This window comes from Mauremys reevesii, linkage group 12, assembly GCF_016161935.1.
Source record: "Mauremys reevesii isolate NIE-2019 linkage group 12, ASM1616193v1, whole genome shotgun sequence".
NCBI lineage: Eukaryota > Metazoa > Chordata > Testudines > Geoemydidae > Mauremys > Mauremys reevesii.
In genome coordinates, this window is record NC_052634.1 from 21064897 (window position 1) to 21092817 (window position 27921).

Consider the following 27921-nt stretch of genomic DNA (forward strand, 5'->3'; position numbering starts at 1 on the left):
AGCAGTACTAGATGTCAGGATAGCACATAGTGCAGCCCATTGGAAAACATAATCCCAACTAGACATATAAAATGATGAGGTCTAAATTAGCTGTTTCCACTCAAGAGAGAGAACTTGGAGTCATGGATAGTTCTCTGAAAACATCCACTCAATGTGCAGCAGCAGCAGTCAAAAAGCGAACGGAATGTTGGGAATCATTAAGCAAGGGATAGAAAAGACAGAAAATATCATATTGCCTGTATATAAATCTATGGTACGCCCACATCTCGAATACGGCTGTAGGAGCTGGATTTTATAATGTACTGTGAGAATTTAATGTACGATTTGATTTCATCCTGTCAGCCACCCCGTTTGAATAGCAGAAAGGAATGCCAGACCAGAACAATCCTTCTGACTGATTATGGTCACCTTTTGTTTTAGGATAAGTTACACTGTCTACTATGGTTTCCTCTATGTATTACAAACTAGGCACTCTAGTTAAATATACATGTCTTTGTTTTAAGGTTTAGTAAGTAAGAGACAGGATTCACTATTGTGTCTATTTTAAGTAGATTAGAGAAACATTGAAGGCAAGGTTTCATTTGCAATGCCTTTTTGCTCGATATAAAACACTACTGTTTGTATTCTCAGTGGGTTTGTGTGAATGAGGATGTATGCATCAGGAAAAGAGAAGGTGTAAAGGCCATTGTTATAGCCAGAGTCAAGGAAGAAGGAGTCAAGAGACTTAAAGGACATCAAAGAATCAACAACGCGCATCCATAACGAAGGGCAGATTGATGACCCTGAGGTCAAGGCTGGCACCCCTGAGGACAATTGATTAAATCAGAACAAAAGGACAGGCTGACCCTCTCGAAGGTGCACTGGAATGTTTACACCAGTTAAGAAGTAACCGATCACAAACTGATACAGCAAAATCCATAGAGTTCAACAAAGGAAAAAACCCTATAAGAACCAGGGTGCTTGGCCATGGGACTTTGGGTTCATCTTGCCACACTCCCGGAGCATTGGATTGCGACCGACAAGAGCCCAGCCCCACACTCGTGCTCAGTGTAATTGGCCATTAGATTGACTTCATCTACAACAGACCAGTAACTATGAAGAGAGAGAGAGAGAGAGAGAGAGAGTGTGTGTGTGTGTAAAAAGCATATGGTAACTGTTATATTCTCAATAAATGCTGTGTATTTACCTTCCTCTATAAAGATCCTGTGTGCTCTGTAGGAGCATAACACTGCATGCAGATGTAGTTGCCCCATCTCAAAGAAGTTTACTTATGCAAACAGGAGATATTTGACACTGTGCAATACTGTTCCTGTGTTCTGCAGCAGGGGAGGGTCTGTGGCAGTGTGTGGGTCCCTGGCATATTGGGGTGATGCAGAGACAGGATAGAGCAGAGGTGGCATTGTGGGGCTGGCGTGAACCATATCTCTTCATTTCCCCTTCCAAGAACTGAGGGGACAGGAATCCTTACCCAGCGAGGTCACAGTCTCATAGTTCTCCTGCATGACGTCTCTGTAGAGGGCTCTCTGAGCAGAGTCCAGCAGAGCCCACTCTTCCCTGGTGAAATACACAGCCACCTCCTCGAAGGTCACTGGCATCTGAAAGAGCAAGAATCCAACACTCAGTACCTGCTGCCCCACTCACAGCCCCACTATTTGTGGGGGAGAGAAGCCAATCAAATGCAAGCTTTGGGTGGATCACAGTCAGAGTCCCACCTCCACCCCACTCAGAGCATCCTGGAAACACCAGATTAAGGGGACGAATAGAGAGTCCCTTTTCTCTCCCAGCAGATCCATCACACTCCTACTAGCCACAGACGGATAAAGGAGATGGAGCCCCTAGCAGGGACCAGGGAGAGATCTCCGGTAGGAAGCCCAACACCCTCCTCATTGTGCAGAGCTGGATACGAAAGGAGGGGAATCTCCCCTTAACCTCACTAGTGGGTGTCCCCTTCATATCTCACAGCAGCCACTGGTTAGTCGGGTCAGGCTCCAGCACTGGGAGTCTGGTCAGTTTTCCTAGCCCCATGTAGGAGGGTTATTTTCTGTTTCACAAATTAGGGTATTTCCACCTCCTAATCTCATGGGTCTGTTCCTAGAATCTGGGCCATTCATTAAACTCCCCCCAGCAGGAATGTCACAAGCTGTCCTCCTCCCTTCCCCACCTTGTGCATTTCCTGCCCGACTCCAAACCAGACTGTGCAAATCTTCCCATCTCCGGTGTATTTGCTGTCCCTCTCCCTCCTGCAGGAACCCACCAGCAACCCCCCGACAATCCCTACCTGAGCAGGCTCCTCTGCAGCCATTTCTCTCCCCTGTCCCATGGCAGGATGGGATGAGCTGGAGTGAAACACGGACGTCATTCTGCAGCCTGGGAGGGTGAGAAGGGCAGTTGTGGGGGTTACAGAACAGGCTTTAGTTAATGTCACAGGACGATTCCCCCAGGCCCTTTCCCTGCAGACAGACATCCTAGATTCTGCCATCCTGGGAAAATGCTCAATCTCTTTATTACAGTGTGGACCTGGCCCCTCCTGCCAGGCTAAGCCCAGAGAGAGATTTTAAACCTTCCTTCTCCATCCCCCAATCCGATAACAAAGTCTCTGAACACAAGGCTGGAAAAGAGCAGAATCCAAGGAGTCACTGTGGGGGATTCCCTCGGACACTGACCCCTCGGCAGTCACACCCCAGCAGGGGGAATATGGAGTCAAGAACCAGCTTTTCCTCTGTCTGATCCTTTTCTTGTTCACTGGAAAGTGGTTCTGCCCAGGGATGCTGCAATACATGTGTCTGGGTGGACTAGAGAGCTGAAAATCTCTCCCCCCACTCATTTCTCCCACTGCCCCTTTCAGACTCTCCTTCCCCTGTCCTCTCTCCCTGCCCCTCTGGCTGGGAAAGTCCCATTCCTGGGGACTTTGCTCTCCCATGGCGGGATTTGCTCCTGGCAATTGCTAATGGGAGGAGAGGCTGTTTGTGTAGAGTCACTTTCTTGCCAGTCCCCAGCACTTTCTCAGAGGTCTTTCAGTTACCTGGAGTCTGTGGTAGAATTTGTATTAACGGGGCCCAGGGCTGCCCCAAGGGGCTAGTACCAGCTGCAGAAAGTCAACACCTGGGCTGGGCAGCTATTGAATAACTAGAGGGAAAAGGGGGACTGTTTGATTGGATTTTATATTACAGTCCAATACATAAACATAGAGGATGGGAGTTTCCTGGGGAGGGGAGACCCTAAGACTGAGGGGTTACTGCCAGAGGGCAGCACCCCAGGTAAAAGGGGCACCAGGTCCAGGGAGGGACACTGGAGGCCAGAGGACAGGCGGATCACCAGCCTGCAGAGAGTGCACCGGAGCTGGAATAAGCTAATTCCCAGAAGTCACCAGCAGGGGGTGCCGCAGGGATGAGTCCACTCATCTACATGGGATAACAAGGCTGGTGCATGTCATTTTCCACTGATGAAATGACAGACTTCATATGAGCTTGCAGTGTTCAGTAGTGTGCTGGACAGGGAAAGATGCACATTTCTGGGGGAAGTCTGGGAACAGAGACTTTTCTGGGGTTTTCCTGTGCTGCACTGTAACTCATGAGTCGCTGACTAGCAGCACTCAATTTTATACTCAGGTTAAGAAGGGAGTCAGGGGGGCAAAGGTCCACATCTATTTCTCTCAATGGAACGAGGGTCACCCGGGGAGAGGGCTTATAAAAAATGGGTATTAAACAGGGACAACAAAAACAACAAAAACAAAGACAAAAACACAACAACAATCCGCCTAAGAGACCCCATAAAATATACCTATGGGTCCGGGAGTATAAAATTAGAATAATAAAACAAAGGATATCTGTGTCTGTACAGAGAGTTGTAACTCTATGAGTTGTTTGAAAGGCATGCAGTTCAGTGTTGTATATGTTTTCAAGGATGTAAATCTGCCCTTGTAGTTAAAAAATGTGTTGAATTTGTGATAAAAGAGACATTAAAGAGGAAAATCGATCATATACTAGGGCAGTCCAATTAACTGGAATAATAAAAGACAAAGAAAGTTGATATTTTTTTTCCGCCGGCCAATAAATTGCATGCGTGCCAGAGTCAGTAATTAAATTAAAAATTGAATCCCTTAAGTGAAATGAGTTAACTATTATGCAACTATTATTGGCTTGGATAATGGGCTGGGGAGTGAGATTCGTTAAGTTTCCGCTACCTTCCCAACATATGTGCTCATGTATAGTAATAATCTCTCCAGGGCTAAGCTTACGAATACACTGCAATTGGGGCGGTTCTAAAGGCCATAAAGTCCACAAATTACCCAATCCTATCCAAAGATCAGGTCTTATTTCCGTGGCACCGAGCAAAAACCGATTGGGGCCGTGGGGTGGCTTAACTTCCCACACATCTCGGTGGATTACCCAGTCCCACAAGCAACCTCCCCAAGGTCCAGGGAGAATGCGGTAAGTGGGGGCCCAAACACCTTTCACAGGACCATAAGCCTGGAAGGAGCAATATGAGCTTAAGCAATTCCATCCTGAGAATCTCCATGTATGTTTCCATGGCCATAAGTCAGGTGGCACGCCCGAAGTATCTGTAAGGGCAGTGGGCCAAGTTTGGTGCTTGAGGTCTTCTTGAATAGAATTTAATTGGGCATTAAGGAATTCTTGTACCTCTGCACATGCGTGGTCCCACTGCGATGCCTTCCCAGCTTCAGAAACGCTCCGGATCATTTGGCTTAACATGTCGTGGGTGATGACACTAAGGGTGGAGATTAAATGTAGTTCTCCAACCCCGGCCTTGATCCCAGTGATCTGTGCCCCGGCAATAAAACCCGCTGCTTGTTCCAATTGTCCCAATCTATTTTCATGTTGATAGGTCTTATAGACACTCCAAGCGGAGGCAACACTATTTGCCCCCTTCCACAATGCGTTAGGAAGATCCCTCCTTTTCCTAGACTTATGGATCCAAACACGTTATAATACTAGTGGGATGGCCGCCCCCCGGGTACAATTAGGATAAATGGTGGCAATTTGAAAATGAGTCAAAAGCAATATAAACCTAATAGTCCCTAATGTGGCATTAAGTATAGTCCATTTAAATCCCTCGGGATCAATAGTTTCCAAAGGTTCATACCACAACTGTTGGGGGTGGACTTGTACACCCTGCTTAGATATGGTCTCGTTAACAGTATGTATAGGGGTAAATTGAACAAGAATACATATAATATTTTCAGTGAGAGGGAAAGTTTCTTTGCACAAAAATTTGGTTTGCGTGGAACATCGTCTATGGGTGGTTACAGCATCTACTGTCACCTGGGTGATTAGGAAACAAAAGGTACCCTGGGTATTAAGGGTTTGACACAGGCCAGGGAATAACATTGCATCTGTATCCTTTCCCCACTGTTGCATAAAGGAAACGGTTTTTGTGGGTGTGGTATTATAATAAACAGAAACGTTAATAGAATGAACACGTACAGTTCCCAAAGGTTCCCACTCCATTACTCGCTGGTAAAGGTGGCCTTGAGCAAAAAAACTAATTTGGTTGAACAATAAGAAAATAAATTGCTAATAGAAGAGGGCCTAGGCCATGTAAAATCGTCAAAGGTCATGTTGTGTTCTTGGTGGGGGCGGGGATGGAGGGTAGGAACAATTTGTCTTGTTGGGGCTGTTGAAAAGGAAGGATTAGGTTCCGATAACAAGTAGGGAATAGTTTGACATGGGTATGGTACTTGGCCCTTAGTACAATGTGCAGCTTGTGGGATAAATCCTGCCAGCCATTCGGTACCACATTCCCAAGAATATATTCCACATGTTCCCCCCTGCCAGTGGACTATATTGCGTCTTTTATACCAGGGCCAATTCTCTATATCTTTCATGGTCAAAGGTGTAATTCCCTTCCTCACCTCAGCCGACCGCGCTATCCTTTTCTTTACTGGGGCTGGACATGGCTTTGTGGGTGGGGTTGGTTTTGTTTTGTACAAGATCGGTTTGGTCTTTCGTAAGGGGGGACTTAAAGATGTTATAGGGATCGGGGTAACGGGTGCATTAACTTTCCCTGACATCCAAAAAAACATAAGGGTATCATGAAGATTCAAAAGCAATAAAAAAAACATAGTTACACAAATAAACCAAAGGGACGGCATAAGCTACTTTCGCACCATGGCTGATTCTTTGGTTTTTGCTCTGGGATCAGCCATTGCAATAAGTCTTTTAACAGATCGGAAATAAGTCTTTTCCTAGTTTTCCTTTAGAGTCTTTTTTTGAGGTTATATCTTGGCTCCTTTTCCTGAGGCTCAGGTGTTAAAGGGTTTTCTACTAGATTATAGTCCCTTTTAGTGAATTGGTCTTGAACCTCAGGAACGAAGGGTGCCGTAGTGGGATCCAAAGGTGGGGTAACCTTTTTACAGTGAGAGGCATGGACCCAACGTGGGAATCCCTGGTACTTGACTGCCATGTGAGTAACCAACAGCACCTGGTGAGGGCCCTTCCACCGAGGTGCCAGGGAGGATTTCCGTTGGTGCACTTTAAGGTAGACCCAGTCTCCTGGCTGCAACGGGTGGCATGAAGTATCCGCAGGTTCAGGCAGGGTGTCTTTAACAAGTTTCATTTTCAGGTAGTTTTGGCTAGCTTCCGCAAGCTATTCTTCGAGATTTCGTAGTCTTAATTCACTTAGCTGTCCGGCAGTGAGGCGGCAAGGGAGAGGTTACTAGTACAATCACCTTGCCTGCTTGGAGGCTTTATTATGTCCTTAGGTGGAGAGGTTGTTTTCTCAGCAAGATTCAAAGGCTCAGTGGGTCTGTCAGCCGACAAAGGAAAGGTTGCCACATTTTTACCTTGTCCTTCACTCCTGCTGTTTAGAAGGAGCAACAACGCCAGAAGGAAGGATAGACCGATCATCAGTCGGAGAGCCATTACAGTGAGAAACATGGGCAGGTAGTCAGTTTTCGACACTTCACAGCGGTGTTGGCAATTAACAGGATTTGATAAGGGTCTTTCAGAATGAGGCCAGGGTAGTTTCTCACTGGTGGACCTCCATGTAGATTCAGCCTTCTGGTTTCAGCAAGCAGCAGAGCTACTATATATAAAAAGACCTAACACATTTCATTAGTCTCTTGCAATAATTAAGCATTGTGTTATGTATTAAATAAATGTTCATCTGAGCCAAAGCCAGCAGGGCACTGTTGATAGTTGCATTAGGTGCCCTGGTACAAATTGTAAAAAAGCTTAATTAGGCCTTTCAATTGGGAGTGGCCTTCAAAAGGCATATTACCATACTAGATCTATGAAGCTGCACATAACTTATTACAATTTGTCCAATATATTAAGTTCACAATCACTGTTGCTACTCACAGGTATGCCAAAGTTTTACAGCAGTTTTGGCATTTGTCTTTTTACAGAAAATACTTTACTAAAATTAACACATACTTACAATTACAACATTTAAACATATAATTAATCTAAATAATTTTCCTTTATAAATACCTTTACTGATTGTAGGCAAAACTGAGGAATTACTCAAATTACTCCCCATATTTCCTGTATTTGTTTTATAGACAGGTCAGGTTTTAATGGTTTTTATCTTTTAACTTCCGTTTTTAAATACATGTTGATTTTTAAATGGAAAACACAATCCATTTTGGCTTTCCCTTGACAACGTAACCGTTGATTGCATAGAGCCACCTTAAGGCTTAGTGTGGGGTACTTACTACAGCTTTTATTTGCTATTTGTTACCAAAACAGATTTAAAATCTTTTACCAAAATTTTATAACACATTACATTACCTTAAGGATTAAATACTAAATTCCAAAATTAACACTAGTTTCTGTTTGTTTGTTTTTACAACCCCAAAACAACACCAATTTATTATAAAACACAGGTTGTACCTACCATACGTGGTTTTAACAAAATTTACTATCTTTTACAGTCAAATGATTTTACTTAAATAACCTCTTGCCTGGATTATTCACAGACAGTCTTATTGCTTAATTTCCTCCAATAACTACAGAGTTAATTTTTAACTTTCCTTCTTTTAACTTCCTCAAACTGCGGTTGCCTGCTTATATGGGCCCGATCCTTTTTTTTCTTGCTACGTTAGTTCTTTTCATGGGCACAGGCATTGTTTCACTACCAATTTAGCAAGGAGGGTGGGCCTTTTGACTGAACCCCCATTTATCTATTTATATACAGCTATTTACATACCCACATTACATCTTGATGCATTTTATTTAATAACAACATTTTTCTATGTCCGGACTTGATACAATCCTCTTTTGAGGCGATAACAACACCTCAGCACCGGTACATTATAAGAAAGAATAATAACAGGGCTACAGACAATGGGAAAGGTAAAAAAAACAACAGCATCAACAGCATAGTAAAATTCCCTTCTCGGTCTACTTTGAGAGAGGGTTCTACTATACTTTGGGAAGTGGTCTTGCTGGGTTTAGGCAAAATTTCAGCCAGTTGGGCAGCCCCAATGTGCCCAACCTGGTTGGCATGATCAGCTCACAATGCCCGCAGGGAGGGAGAGACCTTCACCAGCTGTTCCTGTTGCAACGAGGAAGGGCCGGGGTCGGTCTGCTCCTGTAGAGTATCCTTCTGAAAACCTGTCAGGACCTCATTGTGAGCGGGATCAGACACATCCAGATACACACCATTTGGTGATTACAGAATTTAATTCACAAAACAAATCTTTTTGATATTTCTTACCCTCGGGGCCTGTGGGGGCTGGGCAGCAGCTTCCTATCTACTTCCTAGGACCATAATTTGGGTATATATACGTGGCAGGAGTGCCCTTCTCTGGCATGGGAATCTGCTTAGATTCCCCCATGCCCCCATTATGGATACCGGGCAGACAATTACAACCCAGCTGACAGGCATCCCTAAAGGGCTAAATATAAAACACCTAACAGACATGCTAGCACAATAGACAAAACACACAATAAAACATACCACATTTACCATGTGCCCTTCTGCCCCTGTCACCATCAGTCAGGGTGTAACTCTTAATTATTTCAGGATTCACTGACACACCTACGGGCTTTTAGCTCCAATTACTGGCAGCTAGTTTTACGGCCCCTCCACTGTCTGCCTATTACTGACGAGAGCCTTGGCCAACCTTATCTCTAGGGCCACTCTGGGGTTACTCACTTCCCAGGGTCCATAGTGGCTTCTACCTCGGAGGGGGTTCTAACCCCAAACCTATAACCAACACAAAACAACCTTCACAACACAAGCATGGCGTTGACAAGGAGTGCACCCCTGAGGTGTACAATCTTGTCAAGGTCAAAACTTCCCTCCAGGGGAAACTGCAGTTTCAAATCATCCCTAGTATACCAATTCCATTTCTCTAAATATTTACACGTCAACGAACCATAATGTACATACATATAAGCAGCAGGCGTGCCTTTAGGTGGGACCGGAATGGCTTTTGACCCTCCGGACCCCATTCTCACTCCAGCTCTTGCTTCTACTCAAGCCAATCACACAAGGAATGCTTATTAGGACTGCCCCGGTTCTATCACCAGTGGCCCACTGACCTGCCCATGGCAGGAACACAAGGGAGCAGGTTCCGAGGCTCGGGATACCGCCTCTGCCAAACCTACAGGGCGAGCGGGTAAGGGGGGCGGGCTAACAGAAAAGCCCGTGGTCTCCGCACGTCTCTCTTCAGCCCTGAGCACCAGCCTTCAAGCCAACGGTGCTGCAGCAGCTTCCGAGCCGACGGTGCAGTTTCCCTGGGGCTTCCCTCCTCTCCGAGAAGGGAAGGGAGCTTATAGCTCCGGGGGGGGGACAAAGGGACCCTGCGGCCTTCGGTGAAGGCAGTGCTCAAAGAGCGGTCACAGGATCATGGGGACGTGGAGGGGTAAAGGGCAACAGGATGGGGAACACACAAGCACCCTGACTGGTTAGCCACTTACCAGGGCCTGCCAGTCAGGGAAGCTTTTCAATTTTTCGTCAAGCGGGTTGTGGAGCTTGCTTTCAGAACACCCCCGGTCACGAGCAATTTCTTGCTTCGCAGGGGGTCTGGGGCGTCTGTCCACGACCAACACACTCCGGCCGCTCGGCCTTATACACACACAGGCCGCACGGCCTCACACATACAGGCACGTTCCTGGCACAGTCGCCAGGGCGAATACTGCTCTGGTCCCTCCCAACCTAGTGGCTCTGGGACCCCCGAACCCCAAAAAAGGCTATCAGTTCCCTCGGACGAAAAGGAGCGCGGGTCCGAGGCTTGAGCTTGCCGGCACTTCCAAACAACCAACCAACCAACTCCGGACTCGTTACCACGCCGGGATTTACACGGGTCAAACCAACCTCAAGAAAAGGCGTCTGGCCTGCCTGATGTTAAAAGTTCAGATCCAGCTTGTGACTTACCCCAAGCCGGAGCCTACGGATCAGTCCTCCTTCAGACCCTCTAGAGATTTCAAAAGGTCTCTTACCTGTTAGATGGGCCCGGGTCTGAAGGGAACCGCCCATGTCCTCCGATCCAGGGATGTCATCTGTGGATCCCGGACGAGCCCCAAATTGTTGTGGAAAAATTGACCACACCTTTGAATTTAGAATCAGGCAGCCTGAGGCACTTTATTAGAGTACAAGCATGCATGCAGGGAGAGAGGTAGCGTATTCCCTATAAGGGTTAAGCTCCCCTCTGCCTGTTTCAATTCTTATCACACTTATATAGGTTAAAACCGCAAATTAGCATTTTCTTAAAATTCCCTTATTTGGGAGTAACACTTATAACATAAGCAAGCTACTACAATCTTCTTCCATATATGGTTTTTCCTTTCATTGTTTCTGGGCAGTTTTCGTTGGTGGTCTGCCAGTCTTAAGACCCCTTCTCTGCGGTTACTTATGCCAGCTAAAATTCATACAGAAAGCAAAAACAAGCTGAACACTCCTATCTCATTTCCTTCTTTTGGTTCCTCATTTTCCCTGAATGCCCTCTGTACAGATAAACATATTAAAAGCAGAAATGCAAACCTTGGCTTTATATATAACAGTTGTCTAGACTATAGGCCTTTGGGCCTAATACAATAAATGCTGCAAGCAAATAATAACCTAGGCTGGACAGGGGGGGCAAATTTTCCCTATCAATACTGTGTAGCTGGGAGTGAGTTACATGCTGGAGACTGTGTGTTACCTGCCCAGGAGCGGCTGCTCTCACAGTAAAACAGTGTAAAAGTCACCCCAGCTTGGGAAACTGAGGGGACACAGCTGTTCAACACTCCAGATTGCACTGTAGTTAATGTCACAGACACTCAATTTCAAAGAGGCTCCTAAAACACAGAGAAAGTAAATCCATGTCCCAGAAATCCAAGACTCTAGAGAGAGGGCAAGTCTCCCTGCCACTGCTTCTTGCTGACGGAGAGGTCCAGAGACAATGAGAGAGTCCTGGGGAAGCTGGGAACAGTAACCATGGGCTGGTGGGGTTCAGTGGAGAAAGGGAACAGGAAGGGCAGGGATAGTACTGAATGCAGGATCTCAGCAGTACTAGATGTCAGGACAGCACATAGTGCAGCCCATTGGAAAACATAATCCCAACTATACATACAAAATGATGAGGTGTAAATTAGCTGTTTCCACTCAAGAGAGAGATCTTGGAGTCATGGATAGTTCTCTGAAAACATCCACGCAATGTGCAGCGGCAGTCAAAAAGCGAACGGAATGCTGGGAATCATTAAGCAAGGGATAGAAAAGACAGAAAATATCATATTGCCTGTATATAAATCTATGGTGCACCCACATCTCGAATACGGCTGTAGGAGCTGGATTTTATAATGTACTGTGAGAATTTAATGTATGATTTGATTTCATCCTGTCAGCCACCCTGTTTGAATAGCAGAAAGGAATGACAGACCAGAAGAATCCTTCTGACTGATTATGGTCATCTTTTGTTTTAGGATAAGTTACACTGTCTACTATGGTTTCCTCTATGTATTACAAATTAGGCACTCTAGTTAAATCTACATGTCTTTGTTTTAAGGTTTAGTAAATAAGAGACAGGATTCTCTATTGTGTCTATGCTAAGTAGATTAGAGAAACATTGAAGGCAAGGTTTCATTTGCAATGCATTTTTGCTCGATATAAAATACTACTGTTTGTATTCTCAGTGGGTTTGTGTGAATGAGGATGTATGCATCAGGAAAAGAGAAGGTGTAAAGGCCATTGTTATAGCCAGAGTCAAGGAAGAAGGAGTCAAGAGACTTAAAGGACATCAAAGAATCAACAACGTGCATCCATAACGAAGGGCAGATTGATGACCCTGAGGTCAAGGCTGGCACCCCTGAGGACAATTGATTAAATCAGAACAAAGGACAGACTGACCCTCTCAGAGGTGCACTAGAATGTTTACACCAGTTAAGAAGTAACCGATCACAAACTGATACAGCAAAATCCATAGAGTTCAACAAAGGAAAAAACCCTATAAGAACCAGGGTGCTTGGCCATGGGACTTTGGGTTCATCTTGCCACACTCCCGGAGCATTGGATTGCGACCGACAAGAGCCCAGCCCCACACTCGTGCTCAGTGTAATTGGCCATTAGATTGACTCGAGCTACAACAGAGTGGTAACTATGAACTGCTCTGGCAGAGAGAGAGAGAGAGAGAGAGAGGGAGAGAGTGTGAGTGTGAGTGTGAGTGTGTCCTTCCTCTATAAAGATCCTGCGTGCTTTGTAGGAGCATAACACTGCGTTCAGATGTGGTCGCCATATCTCAAAGAAGTTTACTTATGCAAACAGGAGATATTTGAGACTGTGCAATATTGTTCCTGTGTTCTGCAGCAGGGGAGGGTCTGTGGCAGTGTGTGGGTCACTGGCATATTGGGGTGATGCAGAGACAGGACAGAGCAGAGGTGGCATTGTGGGGCTGGCATGAACCGTATCTCTTCATTTCCCCTTCCAAGAACTGAGGGGACAGGAATCCTTACCCAGCGAGGTCACAGTCTCATAGTTCTCCTGCATGACGTCTCTGTAGAGGGCTCTCTGAGCAGGGTCCAGCAGAGCCCACTCTTCCCTGGAGAAATACACAGCCACCTCCTTGAAGGTCACTGGCCCCTGAAAGAGCAAGAGTCCAACACTCAGTACCTGCTGCCTCACTCACAGCCCCACTATTTGTGGGGGAGAGAAGCCAATCAAATGCAAGCTTTGGGTGGATCACAGTCAGAGTCCCACCTCCACCCCACTCAGAGCATCCTGGAAACACCAGGTTAAGGGGACGAATAGAGAGTCCCTTTTCTCTCCCAGCAGATCCATCACACTCCTACTAGCCACAGACAGATAAAGGAGATGGAGCCCCTAGCAGGGACCAGGGAGAGATCTCTGGTAGGAAGCCCAACACCCTCCCCATTGTGAGGAGCTGGATATGAAGGGAGGGGAATCTCCCCTAAACCTCACTTGTGGGTGCCCCCTTCATATCTCACAGCGGCTGGTCAGTCAGGTCAGGCTCCAGCACTGGGAGTCTGGTCAGTTTTCCTAGCCCCAGGTAGGAGGGTTATTTTCTGTTTCACAAATTGGGGTATTTCCACGTCCTAATCTCATGGGTCTGTTCCTAGAATCTGGGCCACTCATTAAACTCCCCCCAGCAGGAATGTCACAAGCTGTCCTCCTCCCTTCCCCACCCTGTGCATTTCCTGCCCGGCTCCAAACCAGACTGTGCAAATCTTCCCATCTCCGGTGTATTTGCTGTCCCTCTCCCTCCTGCAGGAACCCACCAGAAACCCCCCCGACAATCCCTACCTGAACAGGCTCCTCTGCAGCCATTTCTCTCCCCTGTCCCATGGCAGGATGGGATGAGCTGGAGTGAAACACGGACGTCATTCTGCAGCGTGGGAAGGTGAGAAGGGCAGTTGTGGGGGTTACAGAACATGCTTTAGTTAATGTCACAGGACGATTCCCCCAGGCCCTTTCCCTGCAGACAGACATCCTAGATTCTGCCATCCTGGGAAAATGCTCAATCTCTGTATTACAGTGTAGACCTGGCCCCTCCTGCCAGGCTAAGCCCACAGAGAGATTTTTAACCTTCCTTCTCCCTCTCCCAATCTCATAACTAAGTCTCTGAACACAAGGCTAGAAAAGAGCAGAACCAAAGGAGTCACTGTGGGGGATTCCCTCGGACACTGACCCCCTGGCAGTCACAGCCCAGCAGGGGGAATATGGAGTCAAGAACCAGCTTTTCCTCTGTCTGATCCTTTTCTTGATCACTGGAAAGTGGTTCTTCCCAGGGATGCTGCAATACATGCCTGGTCTCCCAGATCACAATGGAGGCTGCAGGGTCTGACCCAGGAAGCTGAACCCCAATATCCCGGGCAGAGAGGGACAGAGCGTTTGAGCAGCTTCCCTCCTTTAGCTCTCTGGGGAGAGCAGCTAATGAGAGCCCCTCCTCACAGGGAGAACTGCTGATCTCATTTGCCCCACTGTCCATCTGGAGTCACTCCTTGTCTTTCCATGCAGTGACTCTGGATTAACAATGGTCTCAATGAAACCAGATTTCAGAATGAATGAGTCCAGAATGTTGTGGAAGAGACCATTGTGTGGCATTTCTAGCCCCCTTCCCACCTGCCGCACCCCCAAGATCTAGTATGAGGACTCGGGGCACAAATTTTCCCAATGGAACTGGAAGGTCCTGGAGTTTTCAAGATGTTTGATAAGTGGCTAGAAAGTTATCATGGTGACTGGGCCTGGCTGGGGAATGCTGGGATGTGCTTGGAGTCAGGACTCTGGCACAAGCTGATCAGAGAGAAGGAGCATGTTTAGTAGCAGCCCCCAGAGCCTCCATCCAGGGCCCCCCAGACACCCCCAGTACCCAGAGCCCAGACCCCGCAGCCAGAGTCCCACCAGATATTCCCTGGGACCCAACCACCAAAATCCCTGAACAAGAACTTCAGATACCCCTCAGCACCCCACTGGCCAGAGAACCCCCACCAGACCATCACTGGCAGGCTGGGAATCCTAAAGGTTCCCCCCACCAAGAGCCCCCAACAACCAGGGACCACCCCCCCAGGGGACCCCTCACTGGGAATTCAGTCCCTCACTGCCTGCCCAGGATTCCCCTACTGCCTGCCTAGGACCCCACCTGTCTTCCAGCAGGACCTGCCAGGCCATTTGCCTGGGACCCTCTGATGCTTTACAATGGGACCCCTCCCTCTGCTTGCCTGGCATCCCGACCTAGCGCCTGGCACTCCCCCACCCAGTTCTATGCATTGGGCATGACTGAGCCCCTGGCACAGCACCAGGCTCCCTCCAGCCCCCTGCCCCGCCTCCCCAAGAGACGCCCACCCTCACTGTTCTGCACCAACAAGTCCCCAGTGCTACCCACCTCCAGGACCCACAGCCTCAGGGCTGGGCACATCAGAACCCACCCCCCCAAACCTCCAGAACCCCCTATCCAGTCACACAGAGGCCTCCCCCTCCCACAATGCCCCTTCAGCTCCAGCTGCAATCTCCCCACACAGACACCCCATCCCCTACCCTAGCAACAGTTACCTCACTGTGTCTGCTAAATGGATAGAAAGTTATCACTGTCCCCTGCTGGCCAGTCACACAGGCAGAGGGATCCCTGGGGGGTGCTGCTTTAACAGGAGAATGGAAGGCCTGGAGGGCAAGAAAGGTCCATGCCCTGTCACTAGCTACATCTTTGCACTGCGGGAAGCAACCCCTCCCAGAGACCATTTGTCATGGGCTTTGGGATACTTCTGGACCCACACTGCACTCAGAGTGACCTCCTCACCCAGTGCCAGCTGGAGAAAAGAAAAGGGTCCAGCCAACTCTCCTGTTACCAGCTGGGAACCACTGATCCCCCAAACAGGGGGAGGCCTCTGGATTTGATGGGTATTAAATACATTTAGAGAGGAAAGTGGAAAATTAGAGGGATTTTATATCAGTTGTTCATACGAGGTAAAATCTGAGTGTGTCACATCAATATCTGATAACTGAATAGAGAGAAAATGGGCAACATTTGCCAATATTTTATATCCATGTTCAGGAATCTGAGAAAAGGTGTAAATCTGAGATTTTCTTAGTATTTTATAATTAAAGAGACAGGGAAAAAATCTCAGGCCATAGTCATTTAGAAATAGACAATTAGAGAAAAAGTGGGGTTTAGGATAATTTTTAGATTTGCAGAGAATACATATCAGAAACTACCCAAGTGATAACATGAGAGGGGGGAGGGATAGTTCAGTGGTTGGAGCACTGCCCTGCTAAACCCAGGGTTGTGAGTTCAATCCTTGAGGGGGCCATTTAGGAAACTGGCGTAAAAATCTGGGGATTGTTCTTGCTTTGAGCAGGGGGTTGGACTAGATACCTCCTGAGGTCCCTTCCAATCCTGATAGTCTATGAACACCGTCGAGATCTGAGGGGATTTTATATCACTGCTACATAACTAGAGGGAAAAGGGGGGGCTGTTGGACTGGATTTTATATTAGTATCCAATACATATACACAAAGTGATGGTTCCTCCCACCCCCACAGGCAGCAGGGAGCCCTGTGAGGAGCTGCTTTAAGAGGGCAAAGGGGGTGGGGGAGCTGGCAGGTCCCTGGATGAGGGAAGGGGGCAGCAGTGGGGGATGGGCAGGTGGCTGGTGGCTGTGTTGGTAGTTAGGGGCAGTAACTGGGACTGTAATGGGGGGGGGGCGAATCTCCCCAGATGTTACAGCCCGAGCGAGACCCCGAGAGAGAAACGGGGCAGAACCGGAGAGACTCTGTACCGGGGGCGAGAGGCGCAAACAGGGACAGGAGCCAATTAACTCCCCCCCCCCCAACTCCGGCTTCTCCCCCCGCACAGGGACCCCGGGGTCCGGGGTCCAGGCTCCGCCCCCCCGGTCCCAGCGGATCCTGCTGCAGCTCCCGGGGCCGAGGCGGCTCCGAGGCTTCTCCCAGGTTCCCCGGGGCAGAGTCACGTGCCCGCCCCCCCCGGGGTCTCTCACTCACCGGCTCACACGGAGGCGGCAGCAGCAGCTTTGTTCTCCCGCCCCCAGCGGGGCTCGCACGGAGCATGCGCAGTTCCAGCTACTGACCCCTCCCTCACCCGGGCTGGAGAGGGCGGACGCGCCCCCGGGGCAGGCTGGGAGATGTAGTTCCGGGCTCTCAGTGGAGCGGAAGTGACGTCGGCGAGGGAGCCGGAGAAGGGTTTGTGCCGCTGGGGCTCTGGGCATACGCAGATCGCGGCGGGAGCGACCTTCACTAACCCCCCCCGTGCCCAGCCCCCGCTGCGGAGCTGCAGCCTCCAGGTCCCGGCGCGAGCCCGGGGGTGGGGCCGGGGGGGCTGGGGAAGGGGCGGGGGGGGAAGTGTCGGTGCAGCCCGGACATGGCGGGCGGGCGGGCGGGCGGGGGGGGGGGAGCCGGTGACCCCCGAGGAGCGGGGAGAGAAAGGGGGGGGGCTGAGATCCCCTCGGATTTACTGCTTCCCTCCGTGGGCACCCCGCCGACCCCCCGTCCTGCCCCCTTTCTCCCTAGAGAGCCACGAGCAGCCCCCAGGGTGACCCCCCCCTCCCCCAACCCCTGAGAAGTTCCCTGTCCCCCCCCCCGATTGTGCCCCATTTTCTCTCCCCTTCGCCAGTGTCCAGCTCTCCCTGTGGCTGGTGGGGCTCTGGGGGTGTCTGGGGCCCCTGGCCAGGGACTCTGGGGACTGGGGGCCAGGGAAGATCTGGCAGGACCCTGGCTGGGGCTGTGGGGGTGTCTGGGGCCCCGGCTGTGGGGTCTGGGCTCTGGGGGGTGTAGAAGGGCCTTAATGGAGAGAAAAGATTGGGTATTAAAGCAGAGAAAGGCATAACAAGCCCCAATGGCTGGACGGTGAAAAGAGACAAATTCATATTACAACTAAGGCACAAATATTCAACAGCGAGGATGATTCACCACAGGAACAAGCTACCAAGGAAAGTGGTGGATTCTCCATCTCCTGATGTCATTTGATAAAGACTAGATGCCTTTCTGGAATATGTTTGCCCCAAAAGTAGCTCTTGTGTCATACAGGAAGCCTGTGATATGCAGGGGGTCAGATTAGATGCTCTAATGGTCTCTTCTGGCCATAAAGTCAACTAATTTCTGAAAAACTGAGTGTAGCATTGGGAGCAGCATCTGATGTTTTACTGTCTAGCCGGCTTGCTGCCTAGAATGAACGCTCCTTGAGTGGGGTGATCTACAGGGAGTAGCTCAAACCCCCAAAGTGCCTGGCCAGGGGCAGGATATTAGCACAGGAAGGGAGGGGTGTGGCAGTGACATCACAAAGGCCTTTTGCACAAAGACTGCAGCACGAGCCGTAGAAGCTGCCCAGGGAGCAGATCTGTGCGGGGAGAAGAGCTGCAGCAAGCGGAGCCAGACTATTGGTCAAAGGTGGTGGGGAGGTGATGACCTTACAGAGAGATGCTGACATCAGCCAGGCAGGACAGGGGCTAGGGGCCAGGGAAACCTCAGAGACCCCTGTGGCTTTGCTTCAGCAAGTCTCCTTCTCCAGGTCTCTCTTTGAGGACTGAGGGAGTATTCGGGTTCACGGACGTGAGCGCCAGGAGGAACCTCTTTCGAGTTTTCTCCTTCCCTTTTCCTGATTTTCAAATTAACCATCAGATCTTGAATTTCACACATTGAATGACCTGAATAAAGTGCTCTCACGTGAGCTCCAGACCAACAGCAGTGCACAGTTTCAGCAAGTATTTGAGGAGAACTGCAATGTTAGAGAGAATCATGAACTGCTCAGAGACAATTAATGCAGAGAAGCAGCAAAATTCATCAAACATATAACAGGTTATGACTTATTTATTTGGTCTTAAAAGAGAACAACAAGGACCTGAGTCTCCTCCCTGTCAATAACCCGCTGCTCAGCCAATCAGGGTAGAGACTGAGGATGGGAGGCTGAGGGTTCTCACCAGAGAGCCCAAAGGATGGTCCAGGTCACTGTTGGGGATCACTGCCCGAGCACTATTTCAGCCCTACATTTTTGGTGGACCTCCCACAGTGGGAGCTGCCGAGAACTCCCCTGCCACACACACACACACACACACCCTCTCCTGGTGTTGGGAGGGGAACTGGTGAAAGACAAAAGAAGCAAGAGACAAAGAGAAAGGAGAGAGGGATGGATGGAGGAAAAGGTGAAACAAAAAGGACAAACCCTAATGTACCCAGTGATTCTGAGGGACAAAATCCCAGGTGCGGAATAAAATTCTGCCTCCTTAAGCTCGTGTTTTCCATGCTTAGAATTCAACTGTCACCTGATGGATCAGACTGAACAGGTTTCAAACCTCAAGGAGGCTCTTACCTTCTAAACAGGGATGGCTGTTTTCTAGTAAAATCACTAAAAGGGAAGGAGAAAACTCGAAAGAGGTTCCTCCTGGCGCTCATGTCCATGAACCCGAATACTCTCTCAGTCCTCAAAGAGAGACCTGGAGAAGGAGACTTGCTGAAGCAAAGCCACAGGGGTCTCTGAGGTTTCCCTGGCCCCTCGCCCCTGTCCTGCCTGGCTGATGTCAGCATCTCTCTGTTAGGTCACCACCTCCCCCCCACCTTTGACCAAAAGTCTGAGGTCCTGCAAAAAGCCTTTGTGATGTCACTGCCACACCCCTCCCTTGCTGGGCCAATGTCCTGCCCCTGGCCAGGCACTTTGGAGGTTTGAGCTACTCCCTCAAGAACAAATGGATATAAATTGGCAGTCAGGAAGTTTAGGCTTGAAATTAGACGAAGGTTTCTAACCATCAGGGGAGTGAAATTCTGGAACAGCCTACCGAGGGAAACAGTGGGGGCGAAGGACCTCTCTGGCTTTAAGATTAATCTTGATAAGTTTATGGAGGGAATGGTTTGATAGGAGAACGTGATTTAGTCAATAGGTCAATAACGTGCAACCACTGGTAATTAGTACCGAGGGTCAATGTTGGGATATTGAAAGTCTTTTTCCTGAGTGTCTGGCTGAAGAGTCTTGCCCGCATGCTTGGGGTTCAGCTGATCGCCATATTTGGGGTTGGGAAGGAATTTTCCTCCAGGGTAGATTGGCAGAGACCCTGGAGGTTTTTCGCCTTCCTCTGCAGCATGGGGCAGGGGTCGCTTGCTGGAGGATTATCTACTACGTGAAGTCTTTAAATCAGGGTTTGGGGACTTCAACAGCTGAGTCAAGGGAGAGAATTATTTCAGGAGTGGGTGGGTCAGCTTTTGTGGCCTGCATCTTGCGGGAGGTCAGACTAGATGATCATAATGGTCCCTTCTGATCTTAAGTTCTATGATTCTATGATTCCCTGTGGATCACCCCACTCAAGGAGCGTTCGTTCTAGGCAGCAAGCCGGTAGTTTTGGATCATCTGCAAATTTTGTCAGCTCACTGTTTAGCAGGTTGTTTATGAATATGTTGACTAGTACTGGTCCCAATACAGACACCACTAGTTACCTGTTTCCATCCTGAAAACTGACCATTTATTCCTACCCTTTGTTTCCTGTCTTTTAACCAGTTATTGATCCACGTGAGGACCTTCCGGAGGTGAAAGTAAGCCGGTATGTTCCGGTGGGGGTACCGGCAAGAGCCGGTACGCTGTGCCAGCCCGGCCCGGCTTCCCCAGGCTGGTGATTTAAAGGGCCCAGGGCTCCCTGCAGCGGACGGAGCCCCTGGCCCTTTAAATCACCTCCCGAGCCCCCCTGCCAGAGCCCCAGGGAGCAAATCACTGCCATGGATGCTGCTCTCTCCCACTCTGCCAACACAGAGCAGAGGCGGCAGAAGCTTCCTTACAGTGGGGGGGGGGCACCGTTGTCCGAAATGTGGCACCCCCATGACACCCCTTCCCTAAGGACCCCCACTCACAGCACCTCTCCCCCCGAGGCCACACCCACAGACACCTCTTCCCCAAGACTGCACCCTCCCCCCCCATCATTTGTCTTAACAGCCAGTAAAGAGTGGTGGGGACATGGCCCTATAACCCCCCTGTTCCAGCACCCCTGACACCGAGCTAAGCAGGCAGCAGTGTGTGTGTGTGTGACAGAGAGTGCTGTGCTGAGCTGAGCCAGGGAGAGAAGGGGGGCTGATGTCGGGGCTGCCCCCTGCCTCAAGACTGGTTGCTTCCAGCAGCTGTCTGAACTTAGAGACAGTGTGTGACACACTCACTCTTCCGCAACACACACACTGTCTCCCCCCCCCCGCACACACACACATGCTCTATACCCTATCACACACATTGCAGTTGAAAAGCAGCTGGCAATCTAGTAGGATGCCCATTGAACAATGGGATAGAAACCTGCACTCTCTGTCACACGCACGCACACACACACACACACACACTGCTGCCTGCTTAGCTCGGTGTCAGGGGTGCTGTACCAGCCCGTGAGGCATTGCAAACCCTTCCCAAAGCACCCTGCAGCCAGTTGCACAGTGGGATAGCTACCCACAGTGCACTGCTCTCTGTGGCAATCCAAGAGATACTAGCATGGATGTGCTCTGGTGACACAGGGCATAGGGTGGACATGCAACAGCTGTTCAATTAAAACACTTTAACTTAAGCCACATTATTCTTTCATGTAGACATAATTTAAGAGTGAGACAAGACCCAGCTCCATTGAAACTAAAGAACCACAACTTCCTGCGTAGTTGGCAGGATTTGAACCTGCGCAGGGAGACCCCAATGGATTTCTAGTCCATCGCCTTAACCACTCGGCCACAACTACTTGCTTAATAGGTGGCTTTCACTGCACTCTAGTTCTGTTCTCACTGAGTGATCAATTCCAGTTGTTTCCTCAGACCAGCTTCCACAACACACACACTGCTGTGCCCTTGTGTAAGTGTGTCCATGACTGAACTGCAAGAATTCCTGCTCCTTTCCCTTCTGGCTGGAGCACGAGGAGAGTGTGTTTGTAGTTAATGATGTTGCTGTAGATTTTTGTCCATTTCCTGCCTCGATCATTCAGACAGTTCCTTTCCTGTCATATCCCCAGTACATCAGTGACTGCGATAGCAGGGGGTAGGTTTTCTCTGGGGCACTGAGCTTTGCCAGGGGGTTGATGGCTCCTTTCTTTCCTCACCCTGGAGTAAACTCGCTTTTTATTCCATCCTTGACGTTTCAAGGAATAACAAGAGATGATCAAAGAAAGAGGTGGACAGGGTAGGTCTCAGGGGAGAGGCAGAGAGGTGTGGGCGATGGATAGGATAGGTCTCAGGGGAGGGGCAGAGAGGTGTGGGCGATGGACAGGGGAGGGGGCAGAGCGGGGGGGCAGCAGGCAGACCTTGGGGTATGGGGTGGAGAGGTGTGAGGAGGCCTTGCGGGAGGAGAAGAGCGAGCGATCAGCAGGCCTCAGCCAAAGAGCAGGGGTGGGAGGTGGCCAAATGGGAGTGAGGGTGGAGCACAGGGTGGGCCTCGGAGGGAGGAGAACGAGGGAAGGGGGTGGAGGGGGGGGACAGCACCACGGTCTGGGCAGGGGCCGCCCACAGGATTCAGGGGGCCTGGGGCAAAACAATTTCAGGGACCCCTTCCATAAAAAAAAGTTGCAATACTATAGAATCCTGTATTCTCCTGGGGGCCCTGCAGGGCCTGGGGCAAATTGCCCCACCTGCCCCCCTCTGGGCGGCCCTGCCCTCAGCCTCTCCTCGTAAGTCCCCTGCCCCCTAGACTCTCTCCAATTTGTTTCTGTAGTGTGTGTGTGTATGTGGGGAACTGGACGCAGTGCTCCAGATGTGGCCTCAGCAGTGCTGACTAGAGGGGAATAATCACTTCCCTCCATCTGCTGGCAACGCTCCTACTAATCCAGCCCAATATGACCAGTTACCCTTATTGAATGCAGACACAGCAATATCTGATACATTGGTTCCTGTCCATTCAGGAGGTTATTTCCCACCTATTCATAAATAATGAAGCTGCTCTAAGCGGAGGAGAGAGAGCTGTCCTGTCCGTGCAGTTAACCCATCGCCCCGAGAGGTGGTAGCTATATCAGAGGGGGAAGCTATGTTGGTGGGTGTGCAAGCTGTGGTGTCTACATGTGTATATAAAGTTTAATCAAACCCCATTTTTTAAACCCCTGTGGTCTGGGAATAGAAAAGGAGCTCTCTGAGGCAGAGCCCGTCCTTCAAAATCCTTAAGATCACGGACTTGCCAATGCAAACGTCATGGGAGTATAGCTCAGTGGTAGAGTGTTTGACTGCAGATCAAGTGGGGCTTGGTTCAAATCCAAGTGCTCCCTTACAAGCTTGTTTATTCAATAAAAATAATTCCATTTCTAGTATGCTCAGGAGCTCTACTATATAGGGATTCCTGAAATGAATGGACACACTTATTGTTTTCCTGTGCAAATGCATAAACACCTAGCAAACGTCCCCCAGCAGAAATCACTTTCAATCCTCTAAGTGTCTTGGTTTGTTTTCATCAATGAAACAAAGACACATGAAGACACATTTGCAGGTCCTTGGCCTCCATGGGCTACAATGTGCAGAAGAACAAGAACCACATCCACTTGGGAGGAATGGACTAGTCTGTATTACATTTGGTAAGTAGGTTGCCATTGGGACTGAAAACTCTACTGGGGGTGGACAGGAGCCTGTTACAAAACTAAAATAACCAAGATTTACCAAACTCCCTGTTACACATTCAATCCTCTCTTTGTGCACACGGCATCAACTGGGGCTCTAGTAAATGGCAGCCTTCCTTTAACACAGATCGTTGTTCCGTGTGACTTTCAGATGCATTCAAATAGCAGCTGTTCAGAGGTCATGTGCTGCTAGTTCATGAGCAGCAGCAGAGTCTCTGTACGTTACCAACCGTAGAGCTGGGTGTGTCTGCATCCAAGTAACTGCAGAGTCAGTGTAGTCCCAGACAGTTAATTGCACAGTCTCACTTTCTGGTCTCATTGATCATTTGGGTAGAAACAGCAACGGTTTGGTGGGGTTTGTTTGTTTTCTCTCCCTTCGTTTTCTCCTAAGGAATGTGTGATCTTGAGCACGATAGTTTAAGTTCCCTGTGGGTCAGGAAAATTCCATCTCCTTGAAATAGCTGGAGAAGTGACCTGTTTGTATCACCTAGAATAAAGGAGCTTTTGTAAAGTAGTTTCATCTTTAAATATGGTGGGATAAAAATAGTAAGTTTTGCGGGCAGACACCAGGCCAGGATCAACTGATGGGGCCAGGATCAATTAATTGCAGGAGAAACAAACTCTTGGGAAGTAGATGTAATTTGTCCCCAAACCTTTCCTTGTTCTCATATGCTATCAGGGATTCTCTTCTAGAGGGCAGAGTTATCTGGGCATGTACCCTCACTCTGTATTCCCGGTTTTTCCAGAGTTTGAGTTTTACTGAACTCGATGTTCTGGAAGGTAAGAGATAGTCACAGTCAAAGTTCACTCTCTGTTAATAAAGGCTGTTGTTAGTGACAAATAATGAGACTAATCCCTCATTGCGGTAATTCCACTGACTTCAGTGTACTCTTTCTCCATTTCTAGTTCCAAAAAAAATAAGCAAATTAAAACAACCTTGAGAACTAAAATACTGTGAGAAAGTGGAAATTTTAGTAGCTCAAATAATTCAGTTTCTTCTGTGTCTTGTGTGTGTGTAAATGGCACAACACGTTAATTTATAAGCACATCTTTCTTAACATCTTTAAATACTCTGTAGTACATTGACTAGATCAAGTGGGTTGTTCAATGCAGTGAGGTTTTCATGCATTGCCCAAAACATATTTTTCATATTGTGTAAATGAACACAACTCATTGAACACAAAATTGTGTTTTTCATGCTGTGAACTGTGTCGGTAGCTCAAATTAATAGGTTTATTTTCTCTCTCTCTTTCTCTCTCTGTGAGGCACAACAAAATAATTTAGTGATGCTGAAAATGTTCCCTTCTCCTCCAGAACTGCCTTGGAATCACCTTCCCTTTGTAGATTAATCTGCCCCTGTGTCTCTACAAGGAAAATATAGTTTCTATGAAAAAAACACATTTTTTTAATTAAAGGGACTGAGACAGAATAGGTTACTCAGGGTACGTCTACACTACGGGACTATTCCGAATTTGCATAAACCGGTTTTGTAAAACAGATTGTATAAAATCGAGTGCGCGCGGCCACACTAAACACATTAAATCGGTGGTGTGCGTCCATGGTCCGAGGCTAGCATCGACTTCTGGAGGGTTGCACTGTGGGTAGCTATTCCGTAGCTATCCCATAGTTCCCGCAGCCTCCCCCACCCCTTGGAATTTCCGGGTTGAGATCCCAGTGCCTGATGGGGCAATAATCATTGTCGCGGGTGGTTCTGGGTAAATGTCGTCAGTCACTCCTTCCTCTGGGAAAGCAATGGCAGACAAGCATTTCGTGCCTTTTTTCCGCCTTTTTTCCCTGGATTGCCCTGGCAGATGCCATAGCATGGCAATCATGGAGCCTGTTTTGCCTTTTGTGACTGTCACCGTATGTGTACTAGATGCCGCTGACAGAGGCGATTCAGCAGTGCTACACAGCAGCATGCTTTTGCATGACAGCAGAGATGGTTACTAGCCATACTGTACCATCTACCAATCCATAAATTGGTAAAAAGATGAGCATGGCTACCAGTCATTTTGCACCATTTGCTGCTGTCATAAGTGCCCCTGGCTGCTCTTAGCCAGGGGCGCGAAAGCCAAAATTGGGAATGACTCCCAGAGTCAATCTCTCCTTTTTGGTATCTAAAAATAGAATCAGTCCTTGCCTAGAATATGGGCAAGTGTACTAGAGAACCACTGTATCAGAGAGCACAGCTGCTCTGTGTCAGATCCTGCAGAAATTATGAGCTGTATGCTATTCACAGGAGGTGCTCCTGCAACAACCCCACCTGTTGATTCCATTCTTCCCCCAGCCTTCATGGGCTACCGTAGCATTGTCCCCCCACTTGTGTGATGAAGTAATAAAGAATGCAGGAATAAGACACACTGACTTGTTAGTGAGAAATGAGTGGAAGGCAGCCTCCAGCTGCTATGATAGTCCAGACAGGACAGTAAGGAGTGTGGAGCAGAGGAGCCCAGCATCCCTCTGCTAGTCCAGGGGCAATTGAATCTTTTTTTTACACATGAAGGGTGGGGGCTGACAGAGCTCAGCCCCCTGTTGCTATGACAACAATGGTTACCAGCCATACTGCACCATCTACCAGGAAAAATTAGGGCCAGGCACCCTTGGTAGACCTCACCGATGCTAGTCTGCATGGTTACCAGTCCTTTTGCACTGCCCCATGTGCCAATAGGCTGATGATAAGAACGGGTACCAGTCATATTGCACCATCAGCCACCCATGGTGGGGGGCGGGGGGAAGCAAGGATGTTGGTGTTGAGTGCTGCAGCATCGGGTCTATCTGCAGCATTCAGTAAAGATAGGGTGACATGTAAAAGAGTCAAGAGAGGATTGTTTTCCCTTTCACTTCTGGGGGTGGGTGGGGGGGTGCGTAAATTGCCGAGCTATGCCCTGACCCACCGCGGACACGGTGTTTGACCCTAGAAGCATTTGGAGCTCAACCAAGAATGCAAATTCTTTTTGGAGACTGCAGGAACTGTGGGATAGCTTGAGTCCTCCAGTCCATGAGCGTCCATTTGATTCTTTGGCTTTCCGTTACGCTTGTCACGCAGCAGTGCGCTGAGCCCCTGCTATGGCGTCTGTCTGGAGATTTTAAAAAAATGATTTTGAATTTCGTCTTCTGTAACGGAGCGCTGATAGAACAGATTTGCCTGCCCTTACAGCGATCACGTCCGCATGGTCCATGCGGGAGCTCTTTCTTTATTTTGATTTTTAACTGCGTCGCCACACGTGCTGATCGGAGCTCCATGCTGGGCAAACAGGAAATATTCAAAAGTTCGCGGGGCTTTTCCTGTCTACCTGGCCACTGCATCCGAGTTCAGATTGCTGTCCAGAGTGGTCAGTGGTGCACTGTGGGATACCGCCCGGAGGCCAATACCGTCGATCAGCGGCCACACTAACCCTAATCCGATATGATAATACCGATACTAGCGCTACTCCTCTCGTTAGGGAGGAGTACAGAAACCGGTTTAAAGAGCCATTAAAATCGATATAAGGTGCCTCCTAGTGTGGACGGTTGTGGCGTTAAATCGGTTTTATGCTTCTAAAACCGATTTAAACGCCTAGTGTAGACCAGGCTTCAGACATAGGTTAGGGGTTGTTATAGAAGTGGGTGGGTGAGATTCTGTGGCCTGCATTGTGCAGGAGGTGAGACTAGATGATCATAATGGTCCCATCTGACCTTAAAGTCAATGAGTCTATGAGAGTAGCCACATGATGGTGACACATCAGGAATGCAAAGCAACAGTTTTCTGGTTTGCACATTGATGGTGACAAGGGATTGAACTCGACTCCCCTCTTTTCACAGACACATTTGTTTTATTCTCTGAGGTCAAACATCAGTTTAAATATTGTACTTAGTCCTCTGCCTTGTAGCTTCAACAGCCGCAGATGCAAGATGAGTTTCTGCAGCCTAGACCTTGTGTCTGTGTTTAGGTGGTTTTCACCTAAATGTTCAAGCAGCTCACAGTAATGTCCCGAGCTCCCCAAGTCCCACTGACAGCTGAGCTCTTCCTGCCCACTGAGCCCAGCCCAGACAGTGGGTGGGGGGTGAGTTTGTACCCCAATAACTGACAAAGCCAAGCAAGGAGCAAAGAAATGTTTGCTCCGGTCACTAGGTCTCTGTTTCTATTGCTCGTTTGCTCTTTCCCCTTCCCTGATAAGGAGCAATGGTAAGAGAAGAAGAGGTTAAACCATGTGCTAGGTGGTGGCTGGGTTTGGATGACAAATTTAAAACCATCTCAGCGCCCTCTAGTGTGACACTGACACCATCAGATTCTCACCTTTCACTCACATGTCATTAATAACAGTTTCCCTGAACTACTTTGCTATGATGATTTCAATGGCTCCTACACCGATACCTGCTGCCCCTTCTGGCTGGTTAATTGCACTATTTGGAACCTGCTCCTAAAATTACACCCTTCCTGGGAGCAAGATTCAGAACTGCCCAAGGAAACCCCATTGGGTTTCAAGTGCAGCCC

General features: G+C 48.7%; 1 protein-coding gene and 2 non-coding genes across 3 annotated transcripts in view; 1 reads left to right on the forward strand and 2 right to left on the reverse strand.

The window, feature by feature from the left end:
* The window catches only part of LOC120375921 (zinc finger protein 850-like), a gene marked incomplete at both ends in the record, with an annotated part of 362646 nt that overhangs the window by 310441 nt on the left and 24284 nt on the right, over positions 1 to 27921 (reverse strand). The window lies entirely within an intron of this gene.
* TRNAS-AGA lies at positions 21515 to 21596 on the reverse strand. The gene has a single exon. It is a non-coding gene; the product is annotated as a tRNA-Ser (tRNA).
* On the forward strand, positions 23031 to 23102 carry TRNAC-GCA. The gene has a single exon. It is a non-coding gene; the product is annotated as a tRNA-Cys (tRNA).